General features: G+C 37.8%; 1 protein-coding gene across 43 annotated transcripts in view; it reads right to left on the minus strand.

Annotated features, from left to right (window-relative positions):
- The window catches only part of GULP1 (GULP PTB domain containing engulfment adaptor 1), a 309,040-nt gene that overhangs the window by 21,263 nt on the left and 275,147 nt on the right, over positions 1-12,630 (minus strand). The gene's annotated exons all lie outside the window — the stretch shown is intronic.

The raw sequence follows: 12,630 nt of genomic DNA on the forward strand, positions 1-12,630 counted from the left end.
AGAGTTTAAAAAGCTGGCTTAAAACTCAGCGTTCAGAAAACTAAGATCATGGCATCCAGTCCCATCACTTCATGGCTAATAGATGAGGAAACAATGGAAACAGTGACAGACTTTATTTTCTTGGGCTCCAAAATCAATGCAGATAGTGACTGTAGCCATGAAATTCAAAGACGCTTGCTCCTTGGAAGAAAACCTTTGGCCAACCTAGACAGCATATTAAAAAGCAGAGACATTACTTTGTGGACAAAGGTCTGTATAGTCAAAGCTATTGTTTTTCCAGTAGCCACGTGTGGATGTGAGAGTCAGATCATAAAGAAAGCTGAGTGCTGAAGAATCGATGTTTTTGAATTGTGGTGTTGAAGACTCTTGAGAGTCTCTTGGACTCCTAGGAGATCAAACCAGCCAGTCCTAAAGGAAATAAATCTTGAATATTCATTGGAAGGACTGATGCTAAAACTGAAGCTCCAATATTCTGGTCACCTGATGCAAAGAACTGACTCATTTGAAAAGACCTTGATGTTGGGAAAGATTGAAGGCAGGAGAAGAAAGAGATGACAGAGGATGAGATGGTTGGATGGCATCACTGACTCAATAGACAATGAGTTTGAGCAAGCTCTAGGAGTTGGTGATGGACAGGGAAGCATGGTGTGCTGCAGTTCGTGGGGTCGTAACGAGTTGGACACGACTGAGCTACTGAACTGAACTAAGTGTCAAAATGTGTTTTCAAGACCCCCAAAAGATGGTCTGGATGAGACCGTTAATAGAGGCCTAGGCCAAGGGCCTCCAATAAGGAGGCCTGTAAATGGAGGCACCTGGGCTGAAAGGCAGCTATGTGTAAGTAACAATGTGGCTACCTGGGTGGGGCAGGGGCGGAGTCCTGGACTGCAACCCCTCTACACGGAGTGCACTAAATCTTCAGTGGTCGGGGCAGCTTTCTCCCATGAGGCTTGCCACAGAAAGATTTTGTAACTTTGTAGGGTCTGGAGGATTTGGCCTGGAGCCAGACTTCTAGGCTACAAATCACACTGCAGATATTTTTCAACACTAATAGGACTCATGGTAGCCAACACAAATCTGGCTTTTGATAAACTTCATGGTGAAAGACGCTAACTAAAATTATAGTTAGGAGAAACAACAAACTTGAAAGCATCTTTAAAGTAGAAGTCACTTCACACATTTCAGGAAGCAGAGAGGGAAGCAAGGCAGTGTAAAGTGAGAGATTTAAGTTGAGGAAAGCATTCAGTGCGAAAACAAGTCTATGATAGTCCAAATTATATAATTTATCACTATTAATACACACATGCATGCGTGCTCAGTCGCTAAGTCGCCTCTGACTCTTGTGACCCAATGGACTGTAGCCTGCCAGGCTCCTCTGTCCATGGGATTTTCCAGGCAGGAATACTGGAGTGGATTGCCATTTCCTCCTCCAGGGGCTCTTCCTGACTCAGGTATTGAACTTGCGTCTCCAGCATTGGCAGGTGGATTCTTTACCCCTGATCCACCTGGGAAGCATATTAATATGCATATACAGTTACATAGTGATTGCTCTCCCTATTGATCTTCATAGTGATCTATCTATCTATAGATATGTGTACATGTATGCATGTATGTGCATAATTTTAAGACCTATTTTATGGTCTATATAATTTGCTGTAAAATTCTGTAGTTGGTGGCAACCTTTACTTAATTATAGGTAACAACTGTAAGCTCCTGGTGGACAAAACTTTGTCTTTCTAAATATTCTATATAACAGATTACTTGGTATTGTTCTGTCAATTAATTGTTCTATAACTGTCAATTAATATTTTTATCTAATTTATACTTCAGCAACTGTTTTAACTTAAACTGTAACTTAATAAGGACATCCGAATTGAGTAGAACATAAAAAGATATTAACTGGAAGTTATCCCTGGTATCATTTGGCTTATAAATGGGAGTACTCTATATTGTTTTATGATTTGTATTAACCAAAATATATTACCAGGTTCCTCAAAGCAAACTGAAGCCCAGAAAAACCTAACTTAAAAGTGCTCTAGTGTTTTATCATAGTGTTAATATTTACATTCTATTTCCTCTGAAAAAGTATACTTATATAAATGAAGAATGTATATCATATGAAAATAATGGAATATGTCAGTACCCCATTTAAGAACTATTTTTACTGTCAATGGTAAAGCAGGGCTATCTATCAATGATTTTAGTATCCAAAGTTTAAAAATTCTAACACTAACTAATTCTTACTAGTTTCCTTTTGCATGTGCCTGTGTGCTGAGTCGCTTCAGTCGTGTCTGACTCTTTGCAACCCTATGGACCGTAGTCTGCCAGGCTCCTCTGTCCATGGGACTCTCCAGGCAAGAATACTGGAGTGGGTAGCCACGCCCTCCTCCAGGGGATCTTCCTGACAGAGGGATTGAACCCATGTCTGTTATGCCTCCTGAATTTGCAGGTGGGTTCTTTACCACTAGCATCACCTGGGAAGCCCAGTTTCCTTTTGGTCATCAGTAATCTACATTTGGTCAACTATTTTTTTGTTTGGGTCATACAGGTCTTTAAAATATTGATTCAGTTGCTTACAGGTTAGTGTTAAGATTGTACCTTAAAAATCTAGGGAGTCTGTTTAGAAGTTAGAAAATCCAGAAAGTGGGCCCACAAATTTATGTAAAAATAATTGACTGGTATTGAGAAATAGCTGTGCCTTTTAAGTTGGTGTATGCCCTCCAACTCCTCACTCTACCCCCATGGCTAGGACACACATTTATGCCACAGCCTGGGCTCTGCTGACATTTGTGTTTATGATTCTTAAGTTACAAACAATTCAACTTAGGGAATTAGATATTCCATCTGATTCCTTTTAAGAATGAAATCTAAACCCAGCATGTTTAAATACACAGACGTATTTCACAAGTGTCTGATTCTGCCCCAATCTATTAGGCCTAGTAAATAAGACTAAGAATATGTGACTACAGCCCCTAAATGGCATACAGTGGCATTTTGGGCACTGGATAAATATTTTGAATAGTATCTCTGAAGTTAAGGGTTCAGAAACTAGTCATTTTTTAATTTTCCATTTTTAAGTGCTTGAGAATATTTTTTGTTTTTAGAAATGAAATACACAGTTCAGATAAAAATGGCTTGATATTTTTTATGTTGGGTGTTGTGTCAGTATTTTGACAGATGGCTAGAAACCAAAATTTTGGAACTTTGCTACAGAAGTTGACAGCACTACCCTTTAATCCTTTTATGCTCACAATTATAAGTGCTTTGGTCTTTAGGAAGGTGCACAGGATCTGAATTATTATACTAAGGCAAATGAGGAAAGCTATGCTCAACAATTATATGTTAATTATGCAGAAGTTGTTAGGTTACTCAGACATATTAATAATGAGTGTCCATAATTAAGATTTATAGCTATTATAGTTTTAGAGCTCTCTCTTTCAGTGAGTAAAGGCTTGGTATATTAGGCCATGATGAATATTTCAACCATGATATCTGCCTAAGAATGACAATGATGAGACATCATTATGATGATAAAAGGGTTTGAATCCTATCAGTTAATATTGAATACACCTAAACAATAACAAAAAAATGCATTAAAGATTAAACATTCTCTGTTAATACCTATAGAAATATTAGAATGATATTGAAATTTTATTTTATGATGCTAGTTATTTTGGCAGTATAAATCTCCAGAGACTCTTTTAAATCATAAGACAAATAATTTCAAGATTAAAATATGATTTATCACAATCATTAAAATAGTACAATTTAAAATTCTACTTAGAATTATATTTAAAAAATAAATTCTTTGGATTCATATTTTCAATATAGATGCCTAGCTCTTCCAGGCATCTGGAGCAAGAAGAGATCAAATGACTTGATTAAGTACTCATAGTAAGAATAGGAATGAGATATATTTTTCTTTGCATTAGCCAGGGTTTACTTCTTTACAACCATCACTTGTAGAAGTAACAGTTGTCAAAGTGAAGTTGTGAATTGGTTGTCTTTTTTCTGTGGGCAACAAATGTTCTTGAATCAATGTTCATGTTTAAACTTTATGCTTTTGTTTAAAGATTCACATTTGGTTTGTTGTGTAATTGAGAGTTTTCACAATCTGCCCTTGCCCATCTTCAATAGCAGTTGAGAAAACCTCAGAGGAAGATAAATAGGCAGTTTTATTTACCCACAACGAAATACACAGTTTAGGGTATAATTTGCCCTATCAAGTCTAATCAGTGGCCACACAGTTGATTATGCAAAGGTAGACTTTTATCCAGTAACAGTTGGTTTAATTGAAAGGGAGACATTTATTTTACTCAGCAAGAGAAAGTCCAATATTTCTTAGGACTGCAATTTTATTCATTTAACTTCCTGGCAATGATCTGATTTGGTTAAAACCTTCTATAGCCAGAAAAGTAAAATGTAAGCATGCAGACACAAGAATCATGAAGAACAATTTGATTTAACTTGCTATGTCCACATCTTATAATGGACCAATCTTCTGGAGTGCTCACAAGGCTAGGAGGGCAGAATAAACCCTTTTTTCTGTTATAAATACAGGCAGCACTGCCATGTGAATGTAACAAATGGAAATCAGATTGTCCCTAGTTAATTAGTACCAAATGGTGGAAAACCCAACCTCTAATCTACTGCCAAACCACTAGAACACAGCAAACAGCACAGTCAAGCAACGGAAATTTCTCAGTGTATCTAAATGACTGTATAAAATAAAGACCCAGTTTCTAAAACCAAGGAAAAGATTTCCACAATTTCAATATGATACAGAGGTATGTAATATGGGTACTATCAAAGGATATTTCATTTGCCAGAAAAGGAACCCAAAATTGACTCATCCAAGTGGTGTTTAGGAGACTTATAAGCATTCTGGTTGTTAAGGACAAGTTTAAAGACAACATGACAATTTACACAAGAAAAGATGAAAAATAGGAGTAGGCTTTCATTTAGTATGAGGAATTGGTTTTAAGTGAAAAAGAGTTTGGGATATATAATGGTATACAGTTTTGTGGTTGGAAATGTGTTTTAATATAATAATTGTTTAATTATTATATATTATTATATAACACAATAATACTGAACACAAAGTAAGTCTCTTGTTTTCCTTAGCTAGAACTATGTGAAAGTGAAAGTGTTAGTTTCTCAGTCGTATCTGACTCTTTGCAGCCCTATGGTCTGTAGCTCACCAGGCTCCTTGGTCCATGGAATTCTCCAAAGAATACTGGATTGGGTAGTCATTTCCTTCTCCAGGGGACCTTCTTCACCCAGGGATTGAGTCTAGGTATCCTGTATGGCCAGCAGATTCTTGACCATCTGAGCCACCAGAGAAGCTAGAACTAAAATCTCACACTAAATTTTATACTGGGTATATTAACTACAATAAATAATAGTCCAAATGATGACAGAAAAAGAGTACTTTTAAATCAAATACTGTATCATGGGGATTGCCAGGTGACTCAGTGGTAAAGAATCCTCCTGCAAATGCAGAAGATATGAGTTCGATCCCAGGGTCAGAAAGATTCCTGGAGAAGGAAATGTTCTCATCTACACAGTGACTCTTTAGAGTACAAAGGTTCTCCATCTGAAACATTCTACTCAACAAGGCCTCATATTTTTAATCTATGATTTAATATAGAATAATGAGGAACTAAAGAGCCTCTTCATGAAAGTGAAAGAGGGCAGTGAAAAAGCTCTCCTAACACTCAACATTCAGAAGGCTAAGACATGGTATCCAGTCCCATCACGTCATGCCAAATAAATGGGGAAACAATGGAAACTGTGACAGACTTTATTTTCTTGGGCTCCAAAATCACTGGAGCAGTGGACAGTGACTGCAGCCAGGAAATTAAAAGACATTTGCTCCTTGGAAGAAAGGCTATGACAAACTTAGACAGCAGGTTAAAAAGCAGAGACATTACTTTGCTGATGAAGGTCTGTCTAGTCAAAGCTATGGTTTCTCCAGCAGTCATGTATGGATGTGAGAGATGGACTATAAAGAAGCTGAGCACCGAAGAATTGATACTTTTGAACTGTGGTGTTGCAGAAGACTCTTGAGAGTCCCTTGGACTCCTAGGAGATCAAACTAGTCAATTCTTAAGGAAGTCAACTCTGAATATTCATTGGAAGGACTGATGCTGAAGCTGAAGCTCCAATACTTTGGCCACCTGATGCAAAGAACTGACTCATTGGAAAAGATCCTGATGCTGGGCAAGATTGAAGGCAGGAGGAGAAGGGGACAACAGAGGATGTCCCCTTGGTTGGGGACATCCCCAACCAAGATGGTTGGATGGCATCACCAACCCAAAGGACATGAGTTTGAGCAAGCTCTGGGAGATGCTAAAGAACAGGGAAGCCTGGCGTGATGCAGTCCATGGGGTCGCAAAGAGTTGGACATCACTGAGTGACTGAAAAACAACAAATTCATTGGAAGGACTGATGCTGAAGCTGAAGCTCCAGAACTTTGGTTACCTGATGCGAAGAGCCAACTCACTGGAAAAGACCCTGATGCTGGGAAAGATTGAAGGCAGGAGGAGAAAGGGGTCAATACAGGATGAGATATTTGGATGGCATCACTGACTCAACGTACATGCAGCTGCTGCTGCTGCTAAGTCACTTCAGTCGTGTATGACTCTGTGCGACCTTGTAGACAGCAGCCCACCAGGCTCCCCCGTCCCTGGGATTCTCCAGACAGAACATTGGAGTGGGTTGCCATTTCCTTCTCCAATGCGTGAAAGTGAAAAGCAAAAGTCATGTACGACTCTTAGCGACCCCATGGACCGCAGCCTACCAGGCTCCTCTGTCCATGGGATTTTCCAGGCAAGAGTACTGGAGTGGGTTGCCATTGCCTTCTCCGCAATGTACATGAGTTTGAGCAAATGCTGGGAAATAGTGAAGGACAGGGAAGCCTGTCATGCTTCAGTTCATGGGGTCAAAAAGAGTTGGATATGAGTGAGTGACTGAATAAAAGCAGCAACAAAGGATAAACATCTATAAGATTGAAATTTCTTAATAGAAGATCTGATCCTTTAAACTATTGTTCTATGATACAGAAGGCCGTGTGGCGCTGGAGTGGTGGCTGAACATGGACATCACCAGATGGCCAACACCAAAATCAAATTGATTATATTCTTTGGAGAAGCTCTATACAGTCAGAAAAAACAAGACCGGGAGCTGACTGTGGCTCAGATCATGAACTCCTTGTTGACAAATTCAGACTTAAATTGATGAAAGTAGGGAAAACCATTCAGGTATGAACTAAATCAAATCCCTTATGATTGTACAGTGGAAGTGACAAATAGATTCAAGAGATTAGATCTTATAGACAGAGTGCCTGATGAACTATGGACAGAGGTTCATGACACCGTACAAGAGGCAGGGATCAAGACCATTCCTAAGAAAAAGAAATGCAAAAAGGCAAAATGGTTGTCTGAGGAAGCCTTACAAATAGCTGAGAAGAGAAGAGAAGTGAAAAGCAGAGGAGAAAAGGAAAGATATACCCATTTGAACGCAGATTTCCAAAGAATAACAAGGAGAGATAAGAAAGCCTTCCTCAGTGATCAATGCAAAGAAATAGGGGAAAACAATAGAATGGGAAAGACTAGAGATCACTTCAAGAAAATTAGAGATACCAAGGGAAAATTTCATGCAAAGATGGGCTCAATAAAGGACAGAAATGGTATGGACCTAACAGAAGCAGAAGATATTAAGAAGAGGGGGCAAGAATACACAGAAGAACTGTACAAAAAAGATCTTCACAACCTAGATAATCACGGTGGTGTGATCACTCACGTAGAGCCAGACATCCTGGAATATGAAGTCAAGTGGGCCTTAGGAAGCATCACTAAGAACAAAGCTAGTGGAAGCAATGGAATTCCAGTTGAACTATCTGAACTCCTAAAAGATGATGCTGTGAAAGTGCTGCACTCAATATGCCGGTAAATTTGGAAACTCAGCAGTGGCCAAAGGTCAGTTTTCATTCCAATCCCAAAGAAAGGCAATGCCAAAGAAGGCTCAAACTACTGCCCAACTGCACTCATCTCACACGCTAGAAAGTAATGCTCAATATTTTCCAAGCAGGCTTCAACAATATGTGAACTATGAACTTCCAGATGTCCAAGCTGGATTTAGAAAAGGCAGAGAACCAGAGATCAAATTGCCAACATCTCCTGGATCATTGAAAAAGCAAGAGAGTTCCAGAAAAACATCTACCTCTGCTTTATTGACTATGCCAAAGCCATTGACTGTGGGATAACAACAAACTATTGAATATTCTTAAAGAGATGGGAATAGCAGACCACCTGACCTGCCTGCTGAGAAATCTGTATACAGATCAAGATGCACCAGTTAGAACTGGACATGGAACAAGAGACTGGTTCCAAATTGGGAAAGCAGTATGTCGAGGCTGTATATTGTCACGCTGCTTATTTAACTTATATGCAGAGTACATCATGAGAAATGCTGGACTGGATGAAGCATAAGCTGGAATCAAGATTGCCGGGAGAAATATCCATAACCTCAGATATGCAGATGACACCACCCTTATGGCAGAAAGTGAAGAGGATCTAAAGAGCCTCTTGATGAACGTGAAAGAGGAGAGTGAAAAAGTTGGGTTAAAACTCAACATTCAGAAAACTGTGATCATGGCATCTGGTCCCATCACTTCATGGCAAATAGATGGGGAAACAATGGAAACAGTGACAGACTTTATTTTGGGGGGCTCCAAAATCCCTGCAGATGGAGACTCTAGCCATGAAGTTAAAATATGCTTGCTCCTTGGAAGAAAAGCTATGACCAACCTAGACAGCATATTAAAAAGCAGAGACATTATTTTGCGGACAAAGGTCTGTCTAGTCAAAGTTATGGTTTTTCCAGTAGTCATGTATGGACGTGAGAGTTGGACTATAAAGAAAGCTGAGCACCTAAGAATTTATGCTTTTGAACTGTGGTGTTAAAGAAGATTCTTGAGAGTCCCTTGGACTGCAAGGAGAGCCAACCAGTCCATCCTAAAGGAAATCAGTCCTGAATATTCATTGCAAGGACTGACGCTGAAGCTGAAACTCCAATACTTTGGCCACCTGATGCAAAGAACTGGCTCATTTTAAAAGACCCTCATGCTGGGAAAGACTGATGGCCAGAGTACAAGGGGATGACAGAGGATGAGATGGTTGGATAGCATCACCAACCCAGTGGGTATGAGCTTGAGTAAGCTCTGGGAGTTGGTGATGGACAGGGAAGCCTGGTGTGCTGCAGCCCATGGGGTCACAAGGAGTTGGACACGACTGAGCGACTGAACTGAATTGATGTTATAGAAATTCAGCTTTTTAACTTTGTATCATTTACTAAGGTAGATGGCTTGTGACCTTTTAGTTATCTATAAATTTTCCCAAAAGTGTTAATTTTTCTGATTCTTCCCATAACTAACTTTATGTGCTACTTCATTATACACTGATCTGAGAAGAATAGCATCCATACCAGTAATTTACATTATTTTCATTTTCTATATTACTTTTAATACCACAAAACCCCCAAAATTCTGTTCCTATTTTTATTCTCTTTCCTCCCTCTCTCATAAAGATTATTTTAATGCTAAGATTAGAGACAAATCTTCTATTTTATTTTGACTCACAGTTGCTTGATGTGGACTATATTGGCAGATTCTGATATTTCAGAAAACTACTGCATTAAGTATTTATTTTTATAAGCCAAATTATAGTATCACATTATTTATAGAGAACCATTTTTGAAATGGAGTAGCAAAAGAATTATTGCTTCTGTGTGATTTAGGAAAGTTTGGTTCCTGGGAGAATTAAGGCTTCTTTGGGGTGAAGTGTCATCTGTGTTAGGGGTTCTTCTCATTACTATACTCTGAAAACTCATGGAGAATCTGAAGCCAAGTCAATCCTATGTAACAAAACCCCTATATTTTAATTTCAGCGTGCATAATGGGATTCATAATTTACTCCCATGCTTTTCAATTAATATATTAATTGCTAGCTAATCTTTTAAACAAGCTGCCAAAATTTTAGCAATTTTGGAGCATTCTAGCCTCAGTCCTCTGAGAAAAAAACAAACAAAACGTATAGAATCTCATTTCTGGAGTTATAAGTCCAATAGTGATTTTCTGTGTGTGAACTTTTAGACTCTGTGAGGTACCTGGTGTTCCAGCAGTGTGTCCTGTAAAATTAATGCTCACACCTCATAAGAATGTACATATGTAAAACATTGCCAACTTGACGGAAATTTGCTTTACTATAGGCCCATTGTAAGCAATTAGACAAGAGATACATATACTTTAAATTTATATTTTAATTATTTAGAATTTTCATTATTTTTCAAATTCAATATCAAAAGTTTGAATCATTAATAAACCTTCATAAGAGTGGATATTTATGAGCATGGGAATATTTCATAATTTTAAATAATTGTGGTTGTGGTTTAGCTGCTAAGTCGTGTCCGACTCTTGCCATCCCAGGCTACAGTCCATGGGATTCTCTAGGCAAGTATACTGGAGTGGTTTGCCATTTCCTTTCCCAGGGGATCTTCCTGACCCAGGAATCGAACCTGGGTCTCCTGCATTGCAGGCAGGTTCTTTACCGACTGAGCTACGAGGTAGGTAGTTCAACTTATTTTATTTTATTTTTAATATCAGAAAAAGGGAGCTAATTTTAATAGGGATGGCATACAGATGGACTGAGTTTTACATTAATTTATTTCTCAGCTACATAACTACAATGAAAATTAAAGGCAAAAATATTTGTGCATAGTCTCTTCAAAAAGATTTTAAAGAGTTAATAAATACCTATAACAGAATATTCAAATCAGGTATCTTTAGCAATTTAAAAATGCTGAGTTCACTTTTTTTTAAGAATCAAATTCTATTTTTTAATCTTAAGAAGATGTAATTAGCAATTTCAAAAATCACATAATAAGCCTTCAGCAGCTGCCAAGTTATGAGACAAGTAATTTTTTTAAAGTTAAAGAAAAAATATAGACAAAGATATTATCGCAACAAAAGAATGTAAGTAGATTGTAAAGTTATAATTTGAGCTAGTTGCAAAATGATCAATAAGGTAATACATTTTCTACACGTGTATTAAGTACAAAAGAATGGTTTAGAGAAAATTATTTATCTTTTTCTAATAATCTGTTTCTCAGGATGGCTTATAAGACTTTCAATGAGATGCAAACATGTGTTACTCTATTAAGGGACTAAAGGTTGAAGAGCTGGTGTTCTGCCTTGTGGTGGGGAAGGCAAGAACAAAATCATCATTTTGATGAGAAGCAAATGATGATGGTAGTAAAGATAAAAACTCAATGAACATGAACTTGAGCAAACTCTGGGAGATAGTGAAGGACAAGGAAGCCTGGCATGCTGCAGTCTCTGGGGTTAGACATGACTGAGCAACTGAACAACAACAACAACAAAAACCCATAGAGCAATATTATGATAAAGTCAGAACTTGAAGAGAAGCTTCTGCACCTCACTGTGCATTACAGAGGTACATAGCAACTTTGGAACTTCTCTCACTTGGCTATATCAACCCCACGATTACAAACTATATGCCAAGCAATGGAAACAACAACTCTTTCTGTGTGGAAGATGGGAAAGTGTCAGTTTAGAAGAAAAACAGAAGTTTTTGGATCCATTTCCAGGGGACACCAAATTTAAAACTTCTTACAGAGTCATTCTTCATGGTAATGAACTGGTGAAATAGATTCTAGTGTTGTTGTTATTTAGTCACTAAGTCATGTCTGACTCTTTGTGGCCCCATGAACAACAGCATGCCAGGCTTCCCTGTCCTTCCCTATCTCCTGGAGTTTGCTCAAATTCATGTCCATTGAGTCAGTGATGCTATCTAACCATCTCATCCTCTGTAACCCCTTCTCCTCCTGCCTTCAGTCTTTCCCAACATCAGGGTCTTTTCCAATGAATTGACTCTTCACATCAGGTGGCCAAAGTATTAGAGCTTCAGTTTCAGCATCAGTCCTTCTAATGAATATTCATGGTCGATTTCCTTTAAGTGAAATATTCTAGCAGCAATTCTAGATAGCATTAATTGTGTGTGTGTGTGTGTGTGTGTGTGTATATATATATATATATATATATATATATATATAAACACTGAACCAAAATTGACTTGCAAATGAAAATATGCAGCAGAAAATTCTTTCCAGCAGTTTGTAAATGCCATAGTTGAGTTTCAATTCATAGTATCATACCAAAAGTTATATATATGAAAATTTCTAAATGCAAAATAAAATATACACTTTAATGGAGAATATCAATATAGATGACTCTAAAAGAAAATAAGATTCCCAAGTATATTTTGCCTACAGAAAGTATCAACTGTTTTAAATTCTATCTCCCTCTAAAAAATTCCTTTAACCAAATCAGAAAATAATGGCATCATACATTAAGATGAGAAAATGATTTCAAATGTATGCTAAACCAAAAATAAATAATTTAACTATAAATGTACGGAGTGTTATCTGCACAGACTATCACTGATTTTAGTGGGTGAAATATAACTGTATCACTCGAAGTAGGAGCCCTTGCTATGTAACATGAGAAACCAATTCGATCTTGTTAAGAGTCCAGCTTCTATAATGAAGTTTAGT

Source organism: Giraffa tippelskirchi, chromosome 3, assembly GCF_054371585.1.
Source record: "Giraffa tippelskirchi isolate mGirTip1 chromosome 3, T2T-mGirTip1v1.2.pri, whole genome shotgun sequence".
In the NCBI taxonomy this organism is placed as follows: domain Eukaryota; kingdom Metazoa; phylum Chordata; class Mammalia; order Artiodactyla; family Giraffidae; genus Giraffa; species Giraffa tippelskirchi.